The 23,022-nt window shown below is 39.8% G+C and overlaps 1 protein-coding gene across 2 annotated transcripts in view; it reads right to left on the bottom strand.

Moving 5' to 3' along the window:
- The window catches only part of ST7 (suppression of tumorigenicity 7), a 143,113-nt gene that overhangs the window by 68,375 nt on the left and 51,716 nt on the right, over window positions 1-23,022 (bottom strand). The gene's annotated exons all lie outside the window — the stretch shown is intronic.

The raw sequence follows: 23,022 nt of genomic DNA, 5'->3' as shown, positions 1-23,022 counted from the left end.
TCTAGATGTTTAAAGAAGACTCAACTTTCCATCACTTTCATCTTTTACAAATGAAAACATCCCCTATTAAACTACATGAAGGGTTAGAATAACCCTGAACAACCCTACTGGTCTCAACCAGTGCCAAAGAATTTCTCATACATACACATTTATGTATATACACACATATATATTTGTATATGTACATGTATCCAGGACTGGGGAGGGAACTGACAATAGTTAGCAGGTAAATTTAAAAGGCTTGTAGCAGGCTATTAGTCATTAAAAAACATTGATGAAAGATCTGGATATGTAGGTGTGAGGCCCTCGGTTCATTCTGTTCTCTTTAGAAATAACACTTAACAGAAATTAAATAATATGAAGCCAAAAAATGAAGAGGAGACAACAACAGCAGAATATAAATCATCAAACATATGATTCACTCTCCACAACCAGTAAAAAAAAAAAGTTTTCCAGAAATGCATCACTAAAAGAGATTAAAGCCCTGCAATTCAGCTGCTTTGTTTGGGTTTTGGCAGCTTATTTTCTGTGTTGTTTTTTTTTTCTTGAAGAAGCCATAAGGTGTTAAAACGGAACTGTCCTTCCCTAGTCCACTGAAGTGACATTAAGCACCAAGCTGATATAGTAAAGAACAAGTCTGGTGGATTTTAATGCCATTGTACATTTTCCCTTCCAAATGAGTTGGATGCCAGATTCTCAGCTAGTGTAAAGCAGCATCACATTCTCAACACTGCTGTGTGCAACACAGCTACATCCCTTCCCTTCCCTTCCCTTCCCTTCCCTTCCCTTCCCTTCCCTTCCCTATAAAAGCAGACTTTGAAATAGTAGTCCCTGCTTTCTTCAGCCCCAGCACTCACTAAGTAGGAAGAGGAATGGAGAGACTGAAATAGCTTTGGCTTTGCCAGCTACCACGAGTCTTTTAGAAGAAACATTCCTCATTTTAGAATGCAAACGTTAAGCCAGAGACATACTCAAACTATGTCACTGGGGAAATTTCAGACTGCCAGTGAAACTACTTCCTTTGGTTAGGTCAGGATATTCCTGAGGGAGAATATGCTATGATGGGATATTGATGCCCATGTTCCACCTTGTAACACAGTGCTACTGCAGTGCCAACAATAACATGAAAAGCCAGGCAGCAAAAGACTTTACAGAGGAGCTTTCTCTTCTACTCTTCCACCACAGCTTCAAAGCCTATGGAATGCTGGAATTTTTCCTATTAAAATTTCTCATTACCCTGGAGATAATTTGATTTTCAAAGCTGTGAGCCATCTAAGTCTACTGTGAAGATTCCACATAAGCATATCCATTTAATAAGGATATAGTCTATTTGCTTTAAATATTATTACTGACTTCCATCCATAAAAATTGCTTTGGGAAATGCATGCCCACTTGGAAGAGCCCTCTCAACAAATTAGCTCTGTGGAGCTCATGGATGGTGTAGATTGAATAGGGCTCATAGGAAATGCTGTTAGCTTTCCTGTGTCACCACTCTTCTACAAGCAATGTATACTGGTTTAGAGAGAAACTCTCAGATGTGAATGGAGATTGGATTTTATTTATCTATAATTTTCACCTGTGTTACTGCTTGCTTCTTTGCCTGCACATATACTGGTGCTCCTTTACCCTCTTTACTATAGGCTGCTGCAATTCTTCACTTTTACAACTTAGTCACAGGAACTGGCAAGATGAACAGATATGATGCCAGATGCCTTTAGATTGTATGGGGCAGATTCCCAGATAACTGGAATAACTCAGTAGATTTGATACAGGTGCACTCAACGACCAGAGCTGTTTATCTGGACTGTATCTCTCTAATCCTTTGGCCATTCTTTTTCCCACTCATTAAATATAAGAATCTTCTATTTCATGATGAAAAATGTCACCTTTAGTCAATTATTAGCTACTCTCCCAATCCCTTTGTCTCCATAAATATTATTAACAAAAGGAAACACTTTTACTAAGGAAACACTTTTACTAAGAAACATATCTCCAAAACAGTAAAACTAAGCATGTGTGATCTGACTATTTTTATTCTGAAGTCAGTGAGAATTCAATCATTGTTTCAGTGGAAACTACATCAAGGCCTAGTTCTCATAATAATTAATCTCAGGAGTAAAAATTAATCCACTTTTGCATTGTGATATTATCCAAACGGGAGCATTTCTTCATGGTCAGCATTATGACACTGAAGAAATCACTATCATATCCAATGTCTCCACCCCGCTGTGGAATCAGGGTTCCTGAGTATGTGCAGTAAACTAGAGCCATTAGATAATGCTACCTGTCCATCTGCCTTAATTTGGATAGTAGTATTTTTCTTCTGTGTATTCCATTTGATGATGTAGCAGGATTGAGGAGCAGAGAGAGATTTCTGAGAAATGTGAGCTGAAGACAATAGCAGATGACTGCAGAATAAAGAAGCCAGGTAGAATCACCAGCAAAAGGTAGTACTGTATGTAATTTCTTCTGAATTCCAGTGTATGCCTGTTTCTGTTCACAAATGGAAAATGGTGCAGCTATTCAGTTTGGAATATCATCTCTTGTCTGTAACTTGGTAGGACTTAAAAAGGGCATGTAATGAGTATCTAGACAAAGGAACTTGCCTGGTGTTCCTACAGTGGCAACTCGTTTGAAATTACTGTCAAATCCCAATTATTTGCACAGGCTTTTGACAGTGAATAATCTATTTTAGGTGTGTTAGTACAGCTTGTTTTGTATTTTTTTAAAGAAAACCAGCATGACCTATAAATTCTGTCTAAAAAAGCCAAACATGTCTACTTATGAGAGACTCCTGGCCTTAAAAATTCCCACCCCCTCTCTCTTCCCTTCTCTTTATTGCTTTCATTTTAATAATACTTGAGACATCCAGAATAAGGTGTATTTACATTTTCAGAAGTGCCTAAGTTACACTGGTAAATCATTCCATCCTTCTATGTACTATCTAGGAAAGGACTGTTATTTCATTGTTAACTGCGCATGTTCACAGAGATGAATTTACATCCTATTCAATTCAGAGCAGACAAGTTACAAAAGTAATATCTAACATTCCCAGCTGAGACTAATCAAAAGAGGTGATTGAAATATTTTTGAAAGCAGATGCCATTTCATTCCTGTTATTCACGTTATTCATTTCCAATATTTGTGATTAATCCTGAACCTGGGAATAAACACGAGAGGAAAATCCAGGTATTTTTCTAGTAATAAAATCCTTGAAACATGTAAAATGTATCACTCAAGATGATAAAAACCCACTGTTGCTTTATAAATTTCTTCAAGGTCTTGAGGCATTCAGATTTCAAGCATGTGAGGAACCACAGTAGAAGGGAAATACTGGGGTTAAACTCCTAGAAGTACCATATTAACTGCTGCATCAGTTAATTACATTAGAAGGTCACTAGGGGAGGGAGCACTGCAAACTACCAACTATTCCCACATGCAGATCTTACACAATGACAGACCCATTACCTACTTCTGAGTGTGAGGTGATGTAAGTGTACAGTAAGATGCAAATAAAAATTTAATTGCAATGTAACATAAATCATATACACAAACAGGTAAAGCAAAGATAGGAGTGCATAATTTATGGCATTTTTAAGAGGAAAAATAGCATCCTGAAACAGAATGTTATCTCAAAATGCACTTAAAATTATATATATTTCAATAACCTTGTTAAATAAAATTTATATTATGCATAAATAAATAATATAAAAATTAACTTATATAAATAAATAAAAATATAACTGGGTACAATAGTTAATTTTATAAGAACAAATTGCCAGAAAATATATACAAGTTTATAGTCACAGAGCCTTTCTAGTGCATTACCAGTCCTTAAGCCATCATGGCTATAATATCTGAGTCACTAAGAAATTTTGCTGCACTTTCTGCCTCTGCCCTCCATAATATCTTCTTGGTATGCAGACTGATGCAAACTTTTTTAACACCAGTGCCAAGAGCTCCAAATCCCTTAGACAGGCGAGAAGCAAAGAAACCTATCATTGGAGACCTTTGACACAGCAATTCAATTTCTTTTCACTGCAACCATCCATTCAGGCTGCTGTTCCAATGTGGTACAGAAGACAGGGCAGTGACTGGCTTATTTCATAGGGGCCTCTGTTTGGATTAATGACGCTCCCCAATCCAAAGTTGTTGCAGCAATGAAGAACTCTTCTACCAAAGTGTCAGTGAAGAGGGCAAAATTAAGTTCAATAAACTTCTTTTACTAAATATATAAACTTTCCCTCTCTGAGTATGAAACACTGCATACTCTTGACTTTAATTGAACTGTTTGTACGTAAACTTTCTGAACTCTCAACTGCTCCCTTGTAAGAGTGTTAACTATAATGTACTAGGGTCAGGCTGAATTATGCATTTCATAATGCCTAATTGATGATCTCCAGCTAAATATAAATATAAACCCCAAATACAAATACAAACTCCATCAGATTTAAAGCTAGCAGAGAGTATTGTCTCAGAAAAACAAAACAACTTCTACCAATTACCAGGATTTTCCCTGGGAAGCTAACAAGATTTTTTTAACTTCTTCAGACTTCTTAAAGAAATTACCAAAGAAGAAGTAAGCATTCAAACATTTCAGAATGCTGCAGAGAGATTTTCCATTTACTTGTTGCAGATGCTATGCAGCTTCCTTCTGTAAGGCCTTTTGTCTAGATCTGTTTTCAAAACTTTAAAAAATTTCTCACCTGTAAACAAACATGTGGCCGTTCCAGTCAGAAACAGCTGGTGTCTTATCTGTGTACAAGGAAATCCAGACACCCACTCACTTGTTCAAGCACCCAGTCCCGTCCTAAAGGCATGGGGCTGAATGAGAGTCGCATTCAGATGCCTGGAGCCTGCACTAATGGCCAGGAGTCTGTTGCTGCTCTCAGTTACCGCTGGATCAGAACCCAGGTGAGAGAAGATGGTGATGTACCAGAAGCCTCCTATTACTTCAACTCTGATTAACTACATAGTTGTGCATAATCAAAGTTCTGCCCATACAGATGTTTCAAATTAGGGAAATAGAACTTTCTGGATGGAAGACCACCACACTCTCTCTTCCATGTTTCCACATCTTAAATGCAGGTTTTCCCTTTCAACAGAAGAACACAGTAAAAAGGGAAAGTGAGTAGGGACAGTCTTCTGGAGAAAAATTTGGTGTGATGGGAGAGGCTTTTGGCCACAAAGCATAGCCCACAGAGAAGAAAGAGCAGATGGTAGTAAACACAGAACGAGTTACGTGTCAAAAACTTTCAAGTTCATTTACTTATAACTGAAAAATAGAGTTTTGAAAATGGCAACTGTAACATTCTCTCCAGAATGTTTTGTGACCCAATTGCCTACTGAGCAAATTATATCCAGCACACATGTCCAGAAGTTACTGTATCGATCAAAACTCGTCTCACTCCTAGCAGGAATTAGTCTGCGCTGGCTGTGGAACTTTTGGGACTTAGACAAATACACTGCATCCTTCAGAGTGCATTTAGCCTGTTACAGCAAGTTTGCTCATCCTCACTGTGAACAGTATACAGGGAAAGGTAACTCATAAGAGATAAGAACCAACACAGGGCTGAGGGCAGAAGGGCATACAGGTGCATCAAGGAAACCAGATCTGTGAGACAAAAAAGCACTTAAGACCCTATTGGGAGTTGGGAAAGGAAAAAGAAAAGAAAACCAGGTTAGAGGTAGACTAGTAAAATACAGAGATGAGTTAAAAGAAAATTTAAAAATTGAACAGCAATAAAAATTATCATGCATAGAAAGAAGATGATAGAGACAAGAACAGCAAAAGTAAAAAAGACACAAGAAATGACACAGGCAACATGAATGTAAACAAAGGCTATTTTTACTTCAGCAAAAGATGCTTTGCATGTCAGAAGTACCTTTTCACTGGGAGAAATAAGACTGCCAACAATAACAGCTTTGGTCATTTAGGAAGAGATGCTGTCCACAAGTTATTCCTTGCTATCAAATGCACCCCAAAGCCACCTCTCACAAACTATTAAACCCTTAACAGAAGATGCTACTAAAGGGCCACTGTATTTCCCCCGAATGTCCTGCTATGGCCAACAGCTACACTATGCCTCAGGAACAGACAGGTTGGACATACAGGCAGAGGACACACTATAACTATACCCACCCCAAGGAAAGCATTCTGTCTTGGGAATTTAAATACTAAAGCCGACTTAGTGTAACGAGACTCAAACACAGTATTTTGCTATTCCATTTGTCTGAGATCATGAACTCCCTACCTTGTGGATTTGGGGAGAGTAAAAGTATGAAGAAAAGATCAACTTTCCCCAATGCAAGCCGCTATTATAATGCAAATTTTCTGTCACATAGTTACCCCTGCCAAGGGACAGGGACATTTGCTCTTGCTTTCACAATGCAGTGGTGACATGAGTTAATTACACAGCTCCTGTTAACTGCAGAGCATGCTGCATGAACACCAAGATTTGCTAATAGTTGGCAGCAAAAACTCTTCTAAAAAACCCCTCCAGTCCCCTACCCCCAAACCAACAAAACCCCCACAGCATTTCCATTTAAAGAAAACGAGGGAGAAATCACTTCCTGGGCCCTTGCAGCCCTTAGCTATCAGGGATTGAACTACTGTGCATTTCTTTATGACCGTCATGGTGTCCTAACACTAAAAGCAGATTCGTGATATTAATAATGTACAAGTGGAAAGGAAAGACTGGGTCAAATAAGAATGAGACATTAAGGATGAGCAATGACATGTTGAGTAGAGATATTAATACTTGGATTTTTAGAGATGTGAATGTGCAAAATCATGTTGTTGCTTGGTCGTCAGTCAAATTCTCTTGCAACACTTTCAACTTCAATTCTTCTAAAATCAAGTTGCTTGCAAATTGATTTGAAACATTGTCATTATACACATCTCCCCTACAGATTTTAGTTTCAAGAATCATATGAATCCTTGTCTTAATTTTTACTTCAGCATTGCGCTGCATGAGGAAGTGCTCTCTCAGATTTGTGATGGATGTCTTTGTAGGCAGAACCAGTCCTGATACTGGAGAGAGCACCTTCACAATTTGGTTGCGGTTTCCTTTTCTAATCACACACATACCAGCATGTGTATCACCGAATTCCCAAACACAAAAGCAAAAGAAATCCTGATATGATGCAACAGCCAAATGAGGATGGATTCCCCAGTGGTCTCTCAGGTGACTGCGGAGTATCACTACGCATAGACATCTTCTACCTTCTCTTGATACACACTTGTAAGAGAAAGCAGGAGTAGAGCAAGAGTATGGCTGTTGCACGGTTTATCAGGTAGATGTTTTAAAGTCTTTTAGGTCTTCAATTTAATGTGGACAGCAATTGGGCTCTACCGAAAATCAATAGTAATATATTTCACTGCAAAAATGTACCTAAACACTGCAACAAAATACCTTCTTTTCCACTCTGCACCTCAAAGTGTTCAAAGAAATCCCTATTTCAAAATTACTCTTAACATCAACCGTTCACGTAACTGAACTGACAGATCTTTATTCAGTTCGGACAGGCACTCCTTGCAAAGTTAAACGTACCTGTTACCTTAACTGCTGATTATTCTGAGGCATTACACAGATTTATATGGTTTAGCCTTTCAAAGCTGTATTAAAACAAAAGCCAATTACTAAACCTAATTATCTAGAGTCATTTAAGAAAATTAAAGGCTTTTGTTCCAAGAACCAGATCAGTACAGCTCTCTCAATGGAATGGGTATGTTCTGCCCTCTTCTTTCATGCTACACTCAGGGAGGTAACTGCACCATTAAATCTTTTTGATGTTGCTTCATTAGCTGTGTAAAGAATACCCTAAACTAAAGTTTGCCACAGTGATTAATTCCAATGCCACAGATAACAAAGTCTAATCTACTCTAGAGAGACAAATCATGCAAAGAGTTTTCACCAGCATTCCACAAAAGAGAAAACATCCCATGGGTTCCCATTATCGAGGAACCTCTCTCAGAGGAGCTAATTCCCATGCTAAGACAAAAGAGACACATGAACAAAGCACCCTCAGCTGCCCTGCAGCCTCCTTTTGTTCCAGGCAGGACTTGATAGGAGCACTAAACCAACAGATACGAGCAGTGCTACATTTTTCATCCTTGCTTGTGTGTTGCATTCCTAGGCATACAAAGATGAGGAGCACCATGATTTGTGCATCAAACGAAATTATCTCAGCAATGAAAGAAAAATCAGAAAGTTGGGCTGAAATTTGTATATTGACTAAACATTTTTTTAAAAGCATTTTTTTTTCCTTTAAATTCTGGAGAAATATTCTATTCCAGACATTTCTGTCCTAACCTTGGAAGCCTGACTCTATACAGTAAATCTATTTTGAGAGTCTTTAAGATGTGATCTCTTTGCATACAAGAAATTGCAAGGCGCTTCTTGGAATAGAGGTGACTAGAAAACACTTTCGTAATTAGAGCCAGCAGCATCATGAAAATTCCCTGGAGATCTACAATAGCTGATATCATTATCCTGTCACTGAAAACTTACAAAATCAATAAGATGTTCATGCTGTTTTTTTCCCATAAGAAATTTCAACCTATGATAAATTTCTATATGAGGCAGGGATTTTTTTTTTTTTTTCCAGGAATTGATGGACTGGGTAATGTGCCACAAAAAGGAGGGGAAAATTATTTTTCCATCAAGTGATTCATTTTTGCTATGTATCTAATAATCAACTTTTCCCTTCAAAATATTCTTAACACTGTGTGACTCACACAGTAATTGTAGCAAAAGAAAAAGAAGACAAGGCAAGTAGAAAACTTTTACCTCTTTGCCTCCATTTTGGGGTATTTCAAAGAAAGCACAGCAGCAAGTTTGACAAGTGCTGTATAATTTCCATTGTCTACCAGCCTTGGGATAGCCAACACTTATTAAAATGGAAAAGGCTCTGCAGTAATTCTGCAGACAGAACAGCAATCTGCATTCAGGACCTGACTGATAAGGAGACAAACTTCGGCGGGGGGGTGGAATTTTGCATAATAAAGATTTTCAGTAGAATGAGCTCCAGAGAAAGAATTTCCAACCAAATGCACAGCAAATGATGCAGTGGAGTCCGAGGGAGCACCCCTCTCACACAGCCTTATGGACACATAGCATGAAGTTAGACTTTTAAAAAATTATCATCTTGTGGCTGGGGTGGTCCTCCTGTCCCCCACAGGCTGTGAGTCTCTCTCCAGTGCCATTTCCTCTAACGGTCCTGTGTGTCCACTAGACAAAACCAGACCGTCCATAGTTTTAAAGTTTGGTTTGTTTCATGAGAAGACAAATTAAATGCCACTTAGTCTACCTCATTAGCATGAACAATAATGATGTTATTTGGTTTAGCCTTTGATGAAATCCCATGAGGAAAGGCAGTGCAAGACAACCTCTATTTTTCTTATTGAACATTTGATGGTTTTAATTCCAAACAAGACCGTGGCTGACTTGGCTTAAAATAACTGAAAGAGCATTCTGTCCCAAAGTGTCTTCTTTAATTTTCCTTTCTTCTGTTTAAAATTATTGAATCTTTTCAGAGGTGGTTCTCCTCATGCAGGTAGGAAGGACCACAGGAGGAGTGGGGCAGGACTTGCAGACAGGACTTGATTAACTGGTACTCTACCTGTGGCAGCAGTGGGGCTGTTCAGAAACATCACACAAATACATTAACCCCAGCACTGTGAGTTACCTGCCAGCTACTGTCAGGTTTCTTTTCCTCTAAAGCCAACCACCATGGAGGGACAAGTGAAAAATGCCTGACTAAATTAGCCAAATGTAGCACCCTTGGTAGATGTGAAACTCACATGAGAAGTAACACCTGCACAGAACTTAGTGTAACCTGTGTTCTCATCCCTGTTTTGCACCACTCTTATACTGTATCATCTCCAACTTGAAAATTCAAAGCTGCATTTGGAAGCTCCCACGTTTAGATCCAGCTGGGAATGTGTGAAAGTAAATGCTCATTTACCTGTCTGAATTCTCCAGGTGGACATCAAGGAGCTGAAGAGCACACCCCCACATTTTAGTAAATAACTCTAGGGAAATACTCTGCATGTCATACCGTATCAAACTGTAGCTGGATTCTAGAAATGATGATACAGAAAGCAACTTTAAAAACCCCCAAAAGTATTTATCTTTGTGATTATGTCTGTGTCTTGGCTTTTGCACAGGTTTTTTGCACACTGGCTTGTGAGAAAGATGTTGAGCTAAAGGGAGGGCGTGCCAGAAGCACGGCTGGTCAGAAACTCTGCCCTTCCATTCCACTCATCATGCAGATGTGGGTCTGAAAACAGGCAGGTAATGGCTGAAGATCCTCTTTGCAAGTCCCCCCTTGACACTGACTTGAGTGAGTTCCTCAGAAATCAGGCCAATATGGCTCAAATTGAACATCTACAATTAGAAAGCGGTTTTCAAAGTCTGGTGAGGCAGGCAATGTCACGGAGGTGAGACAAATCTCAGGAGCTCAGCTTTCCATTCTCTAGGGCTGGTAAGACCTGAGAACATGCGGTGGTTGTTGCTTCTGCTGATCTCCAAACGTGACTGAGTGCTACTTCATCACTGCACCTGGTGACCAGAGAAGGCCACGCTGCAAAAACAGCCCATCAAAATGCTGTGGTTTTGTTGCATCTGCTTATTCTTCTTCTGCTCATGCTAGTGTATCTAGGACTAGTAACTATGGCTATGTTAATCCTCAGATGCTGGTGGTTAATTATGATAATCACTGCACTGGAATATTTCTGCTGTCCATTAATTGGACCTATTTAGATCACCCTGGAAAAATTGTCTATAAAGCTAAAACTTGCCATGTTTTCTCTTAATGAAGTACCAAAGGTTTCTAGGGGGGTTTTTGGGTAGGGGAATGCCAGTGCAAAAGGATTCAACAGCTGGGGAACCTCCAATCCACTCCCAGTTGTCCCTACACCTGTGGTCAGGAGCTAGCTTTCTATCTGGCCTTTGAGGGAGAGTGATAGGAAAGTGACCTCCAAGTGTGTGGCACGTGGAGCCAATTCCCCTCAGAACACACATCTGAATGAGCAACTGCTTCAGCAGAAAAATCCAGAACAAAACTTTGAGAGTGGCGGAATACCAAAATCAATACAGCAATACATTCAAACTGGGCTCTGGTACAGAAAGCTCAAAGAGGGAATGCAAAATTATGAGTAGGAAGCTACTTAACGTAATGCTTTTCAAAATGCCACTGGCTCAGAAACAGAGACATTCAGAACCTGCTAAGTGTGTTTAAGCACTTGGAACTGTAGCATTTAAATGACCAACGAAACCCCTATTGCTCATTATTCAAAGCACAAAATACCACCAAGAGGGCAGCTGACTTTCTGGCTAGAAGTTCCCATTAGAGGGATGTGCTTAGGGATATATAATACTAGAGCAACATCGAACTTGCAATAGATCTTGGCTTCTGCTCCCGGCTTCATGGCTGGCTTGCCTGCAGTCTTTCAGTGCAGTGCTTTGGGGCTTTAGATCCCTGACTGTGCTTTGGGAAGAGACCTAAGTAACCTTTTGTGTGCAAACACACCAGAGATCTTTGCACTAATTTCTGGCCCCCCTACTAGGCTCTTCATTTACATGTAGCACCTTCCCAAACCCCAGCAAAGTGAACTGCTCTGGCCTTTTCCAAGGACTGATTCTGGTAGTGTCACCCTCCGAAATAGCTGACTGTATCCAAAGGAAGGCATTACATCCAGTAGTTTCCAGCAGACCTGATCTAGGTCCAGTCTGTCCCAGGACAGCATGGTAGTCTACACCATGGTGGTCTGTGAACAGTCTTGCTTGCTTTTCACTACATATAAAGGGGCTGGGAGATAAACTACAGCATGAGAGGGTATGTAAAGGTGATTAGAACAAAAAGCTAATACAGCTTTGCAGACTAAAAAGCTCACTTTTAGCAGAAAAAGACTACGTAGAACCTGCTGTGCTGTGTTTGGGTCTCCGTGTATTTGGCTATGAGCTCCCTCTTTTCTTTGTTACTTTATAAAAAGAAAAACAGCTCCCCAAAGGAGGTTTCGCTGAGCTCCAGCAACACTGGCACTATTGGGTCCCTTGAAGAGCTTTTTCATACTATACAATTAATCCTTCACATGGTGAAGAGCTGCCACTGAGCAAGAAGATCCCAAACTTTGAAAAAAGGAAACATCATTTAGAGGAATTAAGGAAAACCATCTGGGCTTGTTAAGGCTTTGCTGCCTGAAGGAAACAGGACACTGCAGCTTGCCAGCAAAGCCAAGCTCAGAGTTGATACTGGTAGCAGAAGACAAAGGCGGGAAATACCACAGGTCTGTGAGCTTGAAATGGTATCAAGTAATGTTACCATCTTGTAGTTGTATTAAAAAATGTATTTGTCTGACATGCAGTGGAGCAAGATTTGTTTACTGTTGCATAAATACTTCAATAAAGAAATTAACCCTTTCCCAAAAACATCCACAATTTTCTCAGTGAAGCATAACACTAAAAAAAATACGTAACTGTTTTTCAAAACCTGTATTTTTTTTTCCATTGACAAGTACTTTGCCCCAAGGACAATTAATTTTTGGATTAAATAAATAAATCTAGTATTTTTTACCTTATGAGTTATAAACATGGTTTTGTGGGAAAAATGCACCTCTTGAAATGGAAATGTTATAATAGGCTTTTAGACTTCTCCAAAATGGTGGTTGCCTTTTTTTGAGAAGTAAAACTCCTAAGGAAACTACTCCAGGTTTGTTGCTCATGAAGTACACTCATTTTTTTTGATAATTAACTAAATAGCACAGAATCATTATCTTTTCCCTAAAGCTGGGGGCTTTTTCCTGTAGGAGTTTCCACAATTTAATTTAATATTGCCGGTTTTCCCAAGTTAAGTTAATACCACCAAATAGGTAAATCCCTCAGAGATTAGTTAGTCTCAAACCAGAGTTGGGCAGACAACTTGCAGTTGTTTTTGCTGCAGTTTTAAGTATGTTGCTCTTACTGGTTTTCAAAACCAAGGAAACATTTTTAATCCTATGCTTGATTGTTCCTATGAGGTAAAGCAAAAAAAAAAGGCAAGAGGACATTGTTTAGAAAATGAAAACTCTCTCTGCCCCATCTGCCAGTTGCACTGCCTTCAATGCTGCTTGGCTGTGAAAAAATGCTGACTACATGGATATGTATCAGGAGAACTGAAGTTCCTCAAAAGGTCACTGACATTTTGCCCATACTCAAGTTCTGGGAAATTCTGGCAAATTAGGCAAGCTGAGGATTACTGAGGCAAAATTACAAGTAAACACAGATATTCAAATGAGTAATTAAAGCAAATCATCCTGAGTTACAGCCTGCTGCCTGGGTGTTTGAAAATAAGCTCCTGAGGAGTGGTTACAAAGGACCTCTTCACTGAAGTGGACAAGGATGTTCTCAGGGGCTGGAGAAACTCCCTGCATGCAGAGCACACTGGTACCAAGGAGCACAGCTTGCCTTGAGCTCAGCTGCAGAAGGAAAACAGAGTTTTTATCCTGCAGTTTCGCACTTATTTCATATGGAGCTAAGCAAGTTCTGCCAAATCCTCACTGATAAGATTAAAAAAGCAGAAAAAAGGAAAGCAAAATTGACAAATAAAATGAAACACCTGAACTCTCTATTGACAGTCTTGAAATGTATTGTTTTGTTTCTGAGTAAACCACTACTGATTTTTCTGTTTTGCTGTGAGCAGACAGAAATTTTTTCACCACAGTTATACTCCCTTTCTTTAGAATTGTTTATCACTAGGAGCCCTGCACAGAGCTGACAGGGAAAGCAGAGCCTCTGCTAGCTGATGGGCCCATTAAGATCTTTTGCTTGAGGCCAGCGCGAGTGGAACCAAAGTGCTGTCCATACATCAGATTACCTGCAGTTGTCACACGGGTTGAAAGGACTGAATTTGTTCTTCCATCTCTTCAGGGCACACCTGCAGTTTGTAAGTTAATTTCCCCAGCATACCAGAGTCCAGTTCACAAGGCCATTTTTACTTTCTTCCATGCTGCAGTAGTTTTAAAGCCTCTTATTGCCTCCACTTTTGTGATGTGCATCCACTTCCTTGCCTCCACTGCATATCCTTTCTCCTTGACTTGTAAATTATTCATTCTGTCATTTAGCTCAATTTAGTTTCAATTTGCAATGTCATTCAAACATAGCACAGTAGATTTATCCTCTCCTCTCCCATCCCATCCACATGCATTGGAAATGGTCTCAAAAGGAGAAGCAGCCTGAGTACAAAACTTCTGTTTGTGTCTTTTCTGACAGGAATAGGTAACAGCACCCACTTCTGAAGAGTTCAGCAGCAGTTGTCACTTCTACAATCTAGTAGTATGGTAAACAATAATGGGCCAAATGCATAATGAATGCAGATGGGCAAAACTCTAGTCAAAGTTCCCACTGACACAGAACAATTGCTCAGTAAATTATTTTGGAAAGCTTTCCCTGAAATCAGATATCCCTGTAGTTCAGCTAAAAAGGCAGGGAAGAAACTAGAAGGAAGTGGTTGATGAACAAACAGAATTGAAGGGCAAAGGGATAGAATCAGGAAATGCAGATGTTTATTCTATTTAAAGGAAGAATAAAAAATTCCTTTAACCTTGAAGGAAAATAACCCTGTTGAAGGAAAGGAAACCATCACTGCCAAGGCTCTATTGCAAGAATAAAGTCTGTAATCGATTTTTGTATCACATGGTGGGGTGAAGGCAGTGGGATTCCTGGAGGGGTGCTAATTCATGGGGATAACCTGGGGATGCAGCAGTAGCTGCCTTTTGTGATTCGAGGCAGAGCAGCCTCTGTACTACTGAACCTCGCTTTGAAAGGGAGCCCCAAGAAGCTGAAATCAGTAATTGAAGGAGTTGCCACACACTACCAGCCAAGTCCAGGTGAGGGACAATGCAGGCCTTCCTGGACAAGGTCCTTTAGCAAGAGTGATGTCGAGCGGCAGGAGGAGCAGTGTAGAGGGATCCAACTCATAGCAGTGGACTACTAAACCCCTGGCTCTGGCCCCTAAACCTGATGTATGGTGAAATCTAGGTTTGCCTTCTGTTTGCCCGCACTTCTGTCTATCAGAAAATCCACATGCCATTTTTGCCTACTCTTCCTAGATCTTGTGTTAAAATCCCCCAGGTACTGCCATTTCCTATACCATCCCAAGAGACTCAGCTACTCTGCTGCACTACCAGGGAATCAGAGAGCCACAGCACTCCTGCTTCCTTTAGAAAGAGCCTAGAAAGATGTTAAAACCAGTTCAGTGCCAAAGCGCTTGAGGTCTAACTCTGCTCCTTTATCACAGAGCACACAGTATCTTGTCTGGGCACAGCACCTTTTGTGGGAGGGCTGCCTGGGCCAGAGACGTAGCTGCAGGTGTGAGTATCCACCACTCTGCACAGCGAGAGTTCATATCATCACTAACATGTGCTGCACCTTATGTAACTTCATTTCTGACTCACAATTCAAAGAGTGACACAGTAGGGTTTATTATAACCCACCTTCTAATGCCAAAAGACTACTTGTTAAAATATATCTTAGAAAAGCCAAAATTCACTTCTTGTATTTTTTTTTCTTACTTCAGCTTTCCTTCCTCCTCCTCCACTTTCATGTGATGCTAAGCCACAGATTCTCCAGGCAGTTTCCCAAATAATTTATGCTTAAGATGGACTTCAAGGAGCAGACTTCCAGCCCAGGGTTTTAGCTTTCCATCTCTAACTAAGAGTACCAGCAGCTCAGCAGCTAAACCTTTGTGTGTAGCACCAAGCATTTGCTTGTACTATTATTTAAACTGAGGGGTTTAATGAGATTTTGGTTGTTTGATTTAATTCAAGAACTGCTCCAAAGCTGTTTGCTCCAGTAGCAAAAGCTTCAGGACAGCTCTGTACTGTGTAATACATACAAGTCATTGAGTGCAGCCACTCAGTGGTTTTTAGGTTCATGGCCTTGAGCAGTATTTTCACATCTCTTTTTCTGAACCACAAAAAATGGGATAATTTACTGTCTTGTTTCAAGGTTAAAGGACATTGTCAGCCTAAAATAAGGCCTCAAAAGGTACATTTTTCTTCAGAACAGAAAAAAACTGTGTTGAGAACTCCTCATATTAAATGGAAAAGATAACCTATCTTACTGATGGGATTATTTTCCCAATCTGTTTGTCTTATCTCTTCTGGAGGAAACTTTTCAGTAACATATTTGCTATATTTTGGCCTTTCATACAACAATAAATGAAAAAATCTTCCAACAAACTAGACTTGTATTTTCTATTTTGATACTGATATTACTTTCAATTTATAAGTTACAACATTGTGAAAGCCTGTAACAAATGAGGATAGTCAGAATTTTGATGAGGATTTTATAAAAGGTTAATAAACACCATCTTTTGCACTTCCATCTTTTGTCTCAATGCTCAGAGCACCTAACAAACAAAAATTAAAACTCTTCCTAATCCTGCACAAATAACCTAATATTATGTCAATTTTCATACTGACACAATCAGAGTTAAAGGGACAGAAGTGCACCCCAAAACTCTGGTTCTCCTTTTCGTTATGCTCATCCTGATGTTCTACTTTTAGGTTTCTAGTCTGGTCTGAAGACACTTTCTAAAGCAGGATTAAGTGCAGCTGCTAGATTGCAGCACAATAATGGTGCTTTCTAATATAAAACTAATAGAAGAGTAACTTCTGGATATTTAATAAAGAGGGCTTTATTAATGAAGTCATATATGCACATTGCAAGGAAAACTGGGACTCCAGGGAATGGCCAGGGCATCCCAGTTGCTGATTTGTTGGTTTTGGGTTTTTTTAGTCACATTACCATAAAACATGAAATATTGATGAAAAAACAGCATATAGAGTATGTTGCCTATATCTGCAGTACATGGATTGGTGCTTGCCTATCATGAGACAGGACTAAAAGCAGGTATACAAAGAAATTAATAGAACTCAACAGCTCTTGCCAATTAAAATCTCCCAGTCTTTGCCTAAATACTCATTTTGCTCATTCTAAGCACATTTAAAACTCTTTGCATTTTGCCATCATACTTCAATATTTGATATGTTATTTTGCCCAAATAAAAAGGACAAATCCAGGAAAATCTAAACAAATCCCAGTATCTGAATGGATGGAATGACATCTGGTAAAGAATTAATGAAGTGACTGTAATCTCTTTCTCAATCTCATTTCTGTCTTCAGGCCATCACAATTATAAAAGCTCTGCAGCCACAACATGAAAGATACCAAAACTTGATGTCCAAAAGAAAGGCTCTATAACTCAGAGGAAACAGGAGCCAGTTACCTGACTTCTGTTTCAGAAAGGCTTGAAGGTTGGAAATATACTTGCTTTTTTCCAACTGTAACAAGTGGTCTGAGGAGAGTATCTCTTCTAATAAATTTTGCTTAACACTTCAGTGTCCTTTCCATTGTAGATCTCAAAATGCATTGCTAAACAGTGGGCAGTCAAATTCACATTTTTGAAGGGAAAACTTATCTAGAGAGGATCACTAATGAACATTGAGTCTGTGTTTGATCTCAGACAGGAATCACAGGCAAAACCCACCTGCTCATCTTGAAGCCAGGGAAGTTACGCAGCTGACGTTAGCAGGACTAGGATTTCACCATAGCAATGGGATGCCTCTGCCATTTCCCTGGCAGGGTTAACAATTCCAAAAAACTCCCACATCCATGTAAAGCTATTTCGCTAATTTTGCCTTCAGAACGCTGTCACCATAATAGCAGTAAGCTATGCAGGGGGGATCATTAAGTGGTTGCAGCAGAATGAACAGTTCTTGGATACCTTTTCCCTTGCATGTTGGCTATTGTTAACAATCATATACATCAAACAGAAGAAAGCATCATCTAGGCCCTAATTCCAGGCAAAGAGAGGCCTGATAGACAAAACCTATCTGTTTCAGAGCCAATTTCTTTATTTTGTATATCTACTCAGTTCATTTCATTTGGTGTTAATACACTTTTCTTCACAAGAATCTTTACTAATGAAATAGTTGTTAAAGACTAAAAATTTGCTTGATTAACTATTGTTCTCTGTATTTCTGCCTTTCCTGGATCTCTCTCACAGTGCAGATGCTGGGAATAAGCCAGTCACTCTGATGCCTAAGGAATTTTAGCTTTTTATATATATCGTAGATTTTTAATACATAGCTGTAGAGTTTCTAACATTTTCTTACACTCTAGAATAATGTATTACCCTTTCTCACACATTATGCCACCTTCTTGAAATTCTGTTCTGTTAATTACTTTCAAGAAAAGAATTTCTAACAAGAACACCCTATTTTGCACCAGCACCCTGGAGACATAACAATATATAAGGCTAAGAACCTTCGGAGAGAAATAAATTTAAATTCATGCTATAAAAATATAATCTGATATGGAAATGGATGTATTTTCCTGACAGCAGCTAGTTCAATTTTTCCCCACCAAGGACCGACTTAGAATTACTATTTAGTCAATACAGGGTTGAGAAAGAAGAATTTTTTTCTGGTCCAAGGGAAATAAATGATGAAGGTATCTAGATGTATCATTATAATAATACATGGCAATCACTAATACATGAAAATCTACAGGGAAGGCACAGGCAGTTGCTTCACTCAGTGTCTCCCCTTCTCCCAGTGCCAAGTGTAATTACAGATAGCAGCAACATGTTGACAATAAGCTTAGAAGAAGAAAGGGAAGTGGTGGGAATAGAAATGCAGTGTCGTACAGAAAAAAAAACCAACAGGAGAAGCACCTGAAAATGCAGTGAGCTTCTGTCTGCAAAGACAGACCCGTGGCAGCAGTATGTTATCCCCACCGCAGTTAAACAGATGGCTGCAAAGGCTGTAACAGCACAAAGATCACAGAATATCCTGCAAAGCCATAGAAGGAAGGAAACCAGTAGCATTGCTTAATAGTCTGCTTATTTTACAGTCAAGTGGATTGCCAAGCAACTAAGCTGTAACAAGCTCCATATTTAGGGGAAGAAATGTTTGTCTTCTGTCTGTCCCTGCTTGCAAATGGCAAGCGGAGCGCATTTCTAAGCCAGATAATTCAAGTACAGCATGTTCCACGAGCCCCGAGCCTGTGCTGCTGAGCGGCCGGTGTAAATCATGGCAACAGTTGACATGCACGCCTTGCCAGAGTCCAAGTTTGTCACCGTCACTGTGACTTTCACTCTCTGCTGTTCAAAACAGAACACAAACAGAAGACGCCCAAAAACCTGCAGTTACTCAGGAATCTGAGATTCCCACATTACTTAACATGACTGGATCTCTTCAGGATTCAAAAATGACAACCTCTGATGACAAAAAAGAGCTCGATTTGGTTGTCTAAGCAGGTGCATCCAAAGCTGTTTGAGATGCATAGGGTAGCTGATACGCTGTCACAAAGCACAGGCAGAATACCCCAGGGACCAACAGCTGGCACCCAGGTGAAATATGTTCCAGGGCATCTGAAATGGCTCTAGTTGCCTCATTTAGGCAACTGATCTGAGCCCCAAATGACCCTTTTATGTCTTGCATTCTTCATCCATGTCACCACCCACCCACACATAAGAATGAGTTAGCATTGCTATTTAAAAGCGCCTATATAAGAGTACAAATGCATAAAGTATATACATTTGGGAGCACATCTGAATTCATTTGCGAAGACTAAGAACGTAGTACTCCTCCTAACATGCACATACTGAAGACACTCACCCAAGGGAATCATCTTGTAAACACAATGCTCAAGTCTGAAGAAAGATGTGATTAGGCCAAATGGCAGAAAGCTCAAAACGATAGAACTTCAAGACCAGTCCCTTTCCCAGGGCATCCTGCTGCTGGAAGAAGGACAGTGCAGTAACAGAACAAGCCTAGGTCATTCAGGTACATGGGACAGAATGACCCCAGCCTGGGTGATTGACACCCACAACATTATTTCAAGGATAAATGTAGTTGGTTAAACTCAGCACTCCCAGCCCACAGAAGAAGGTGATTATCTGATTGGTGGCTTTTGAGGAAGCACCAGACTACCTTTATTCAGAAGACATCTTCTTCCCTGACTCAGCTCTCTGACATCCAGGATCCTGCCTAATGGTGACAGAATAACATTTAAGGTGTGATGAAAAACTATAAACTAAGTGTACAAATAGTACCTCAACCAAGGTATTTTACATGTAATTTTACCAAGGTATATTACATTAATGCCCAGTTAAAATATTAAGGAATGAAAAAGAATTGCTAAAAAACAATAATTTTAAAAAATCAGCTGATTTTGAAACTGATTCTTCTTGTAATTCGCTGTTTTACTTAAAAAAATTGGATCAAATTAATGACAAAATCACTGTTTTGCTGTAATCTGAAATTATATTAAGAATCAAAGTAGGTCTCAGCAATGAAAACATCCACTGGCTGATCAGAACTAAATTTGATTGGAATATGACTAAAATGTCTTTGCTTGGGAAATTACTGCATTTAAAGTCACTGTTTTCAGTTCCAACTTTATGTTTCACAGCCTTGACTCAGTTCCTCTCTTTATATACCAACAACGAAAACTGACAATAGAAACCCACAAACCCACAACTGAGAACAAGCCTTTTCCCTGAAAGAGGATGTAATGTAAAAGCTTCTTTATGACATACCAGCTATAAAAAACCCCCATTGAATACATGTGTAAAATGTTTACAACATACAATATTAGCACATACATGTGCTCCTATTCTTTTAGCCAGCAACTGCCACAATAATAAGTAGAGAACACAAAACTAGGGGTATAAATAACTACAACATAAAATTCTGCCATTGCTTTAACCAAGTGCTGCTTAGTAGGCATGGCAGGTAGGCATTCCTCTTACCACAGGCACTTGCTGCTAACCAACTTTCAAATCTTGTTCAAAGCAGATGAAATTAGTGACTAGAACTGGAAGCAACTTTGTGTTGTGCAGAGATGTATTGCAGTCAAAGTGCTTCCAGCTGTGAAGCTGTAGCTGAAGAACCAAATTCTCTTCCTTACCCATTAACGATGATTGTTGCCAGTCCACTTGGAGATCAGAAAATCCCACTTAGCAGAAAACTTAACTACCTAACAGGACTTGATGAAAAGTCTCCTCTCAAAATGAGGTGCTTAACAAAATAACTCACCAAGAAAAATGAAGAACTAGAAAAATGTAATGAACTCTGAGTACACAAACCAAAGTGGCCATAGCATGGGGCTTGAAGACCAGTCAGATGTGTTTGTAGTAGACAAAATGAGTAACTCTGGTGTCTAAGATACACTGTGCATCAGATTGAGCCTGATCAGCCCAATCTCATGCACTGCTGGGAGTCAGTCATGAGCAACAAATAAATAAGTGACAGATATGAGACAAAAATATGATAGACTGCCCCATGCCAAATAACTGAAGGCCATGTCACAGATAACAGTAACTATTTTCTCTACATGTCTGTTTGCTTCCCATTACCGAGATGATAGGCTTGTTTTGGTCTTAGTTATCTTTCTTACCATTTCAGGGATTGTATCAAAAAAGATTTAAGCCTTTTAACTTCACAAGAGATTTATATCTACTTTCAAAATACTCAATACCTATCTGTTAATCAAAAATATATACTATCTTCTGGCTACCTATACTTTGGACACTTTGACTCATTCATGCCAGACACCTAGCTAAGCCCTCTCTCTAGCATATTATGCTTTTTAAACCAGATCTGTCCACCAGAAACTGATAAAGGCATTTTTATAGATTTACTGACATAATTTAGTGCACCCTTTTATGCTCAGGCAACCTCTCTGGCATGCTATACGGGCTGTAATAGAAAGGAGAGCATTGTGTTTTGTACAGCTGAGGACTGGAAAGACTAAATGCCCAGGAAGAACCTGAAATGCCAACTGCTGGAAGTGATCATACAGCACATGAAACATGGCATGTTTGGTCATTTTCTCCACTGTCATCTTTAGAGTTCTGAAAAATAGGGAGGATAATTGAGGCAGCTCTTCAGCAAGTTTGTAATACACATTCTGAAAATAAGAGATTTTTCAGAATAAATTTTTTCTATGCAGTAGGAAAATCTCTGTGGGGCCATACTGGTGATGCTGAACGGGTGATCAAGCCTATGCTCAGAAATCCAAGTTCTGAATAAAAATCCCAGTGCTGCAGCTGGAAGCTGCAGGAGATCTTGTCATTAAGCAGAGACTTTCAGCTATTTTCCCTGAACTACAAGGTGCTAGATCTAAAGGAAGCAATGGACTGAAAGGGATCTTACACAGATGGAGCTAAAAGGAGGGGAGGCATCACTATGTAGGGCATCAATGCATCTCATTTGTTCATTAGAGAAAGGAAAAAAATGGAAATACCTCATTTTCACAGGAGCTGAAAATAGCATGGCAGCCCATGGGAAGGCACAGCTGGTACTCAGGTTTATTGCTACCATCAAGGCTGAACAGTCAGTAGGATTAGGAGCAAGCCAGGCACAAAACAGCATCAGGCGGTTTCTCCTGTCCCTGGCTCCCACCTGGCCCCAGTTCTGCTCCTTCCTGCTCACTACGCTGTTAATGCACATCCCACTATTAACGCAGCTTCCAACGTCAGGCTGAGCGACATGGGAGCAAGATCACAGCTTGGGCTCCTGCCCATTTTCCTACAGCACAGACTGCTTCCCGTATTGAAGACGGAACCATCTGGGAAGAAGAGCAAATGCTCGGCCACTTAATTGGTACTTTCAGTAAAACAGACCACAGTCAGGATTGACAGACCCAGAGAAAAGAAGCCATCAGCCATCATTGGGGAAGGAAAACAGAGCCTGCTTTTACTCCAGACTCTGAAAGATTTGAAAATTAAGGAGAAACGGTGCCAACCCCTCCAATACTGGATCATCTCAGTCACTGCAGATTCTAGCACATCTCAGTCCTAGAGACCCTGCCCCATCTTCCCACCCCAAGCAGGAGCAGGGCTCTATGATATGATGAATTCTTGTTCCTATGGCAGTCAAGAGGAGTGTGGTATCATTTAGTACGGCAAATCATCTGCCACCCACCTTCTCATCTAGATACTGGAATAAAGGGAGACTGATGTCTTGTT

Source organism: Corvus kubaryi, unplaced genomic scaffold (genome assembly GCF_017639235.1).
Source record: "Corvus kubaryi isolate FWS band 111438036 unplaced genomic scaffold, C.kubaryi_AGA036_p1.0 137, whole genome shotgun sequence".
Taxonomy (NCBI): Eukaryota; Metazoa; Chordata; class Aves; order Passeriformes; family Corvidae; genus Corvus; species Corvus kubaryi.
The sequence above is the reverse complement of the archived record's forward strand: the minus strand, read 5'-3'. Positions and strand labels throughout refer to the sequence as shown.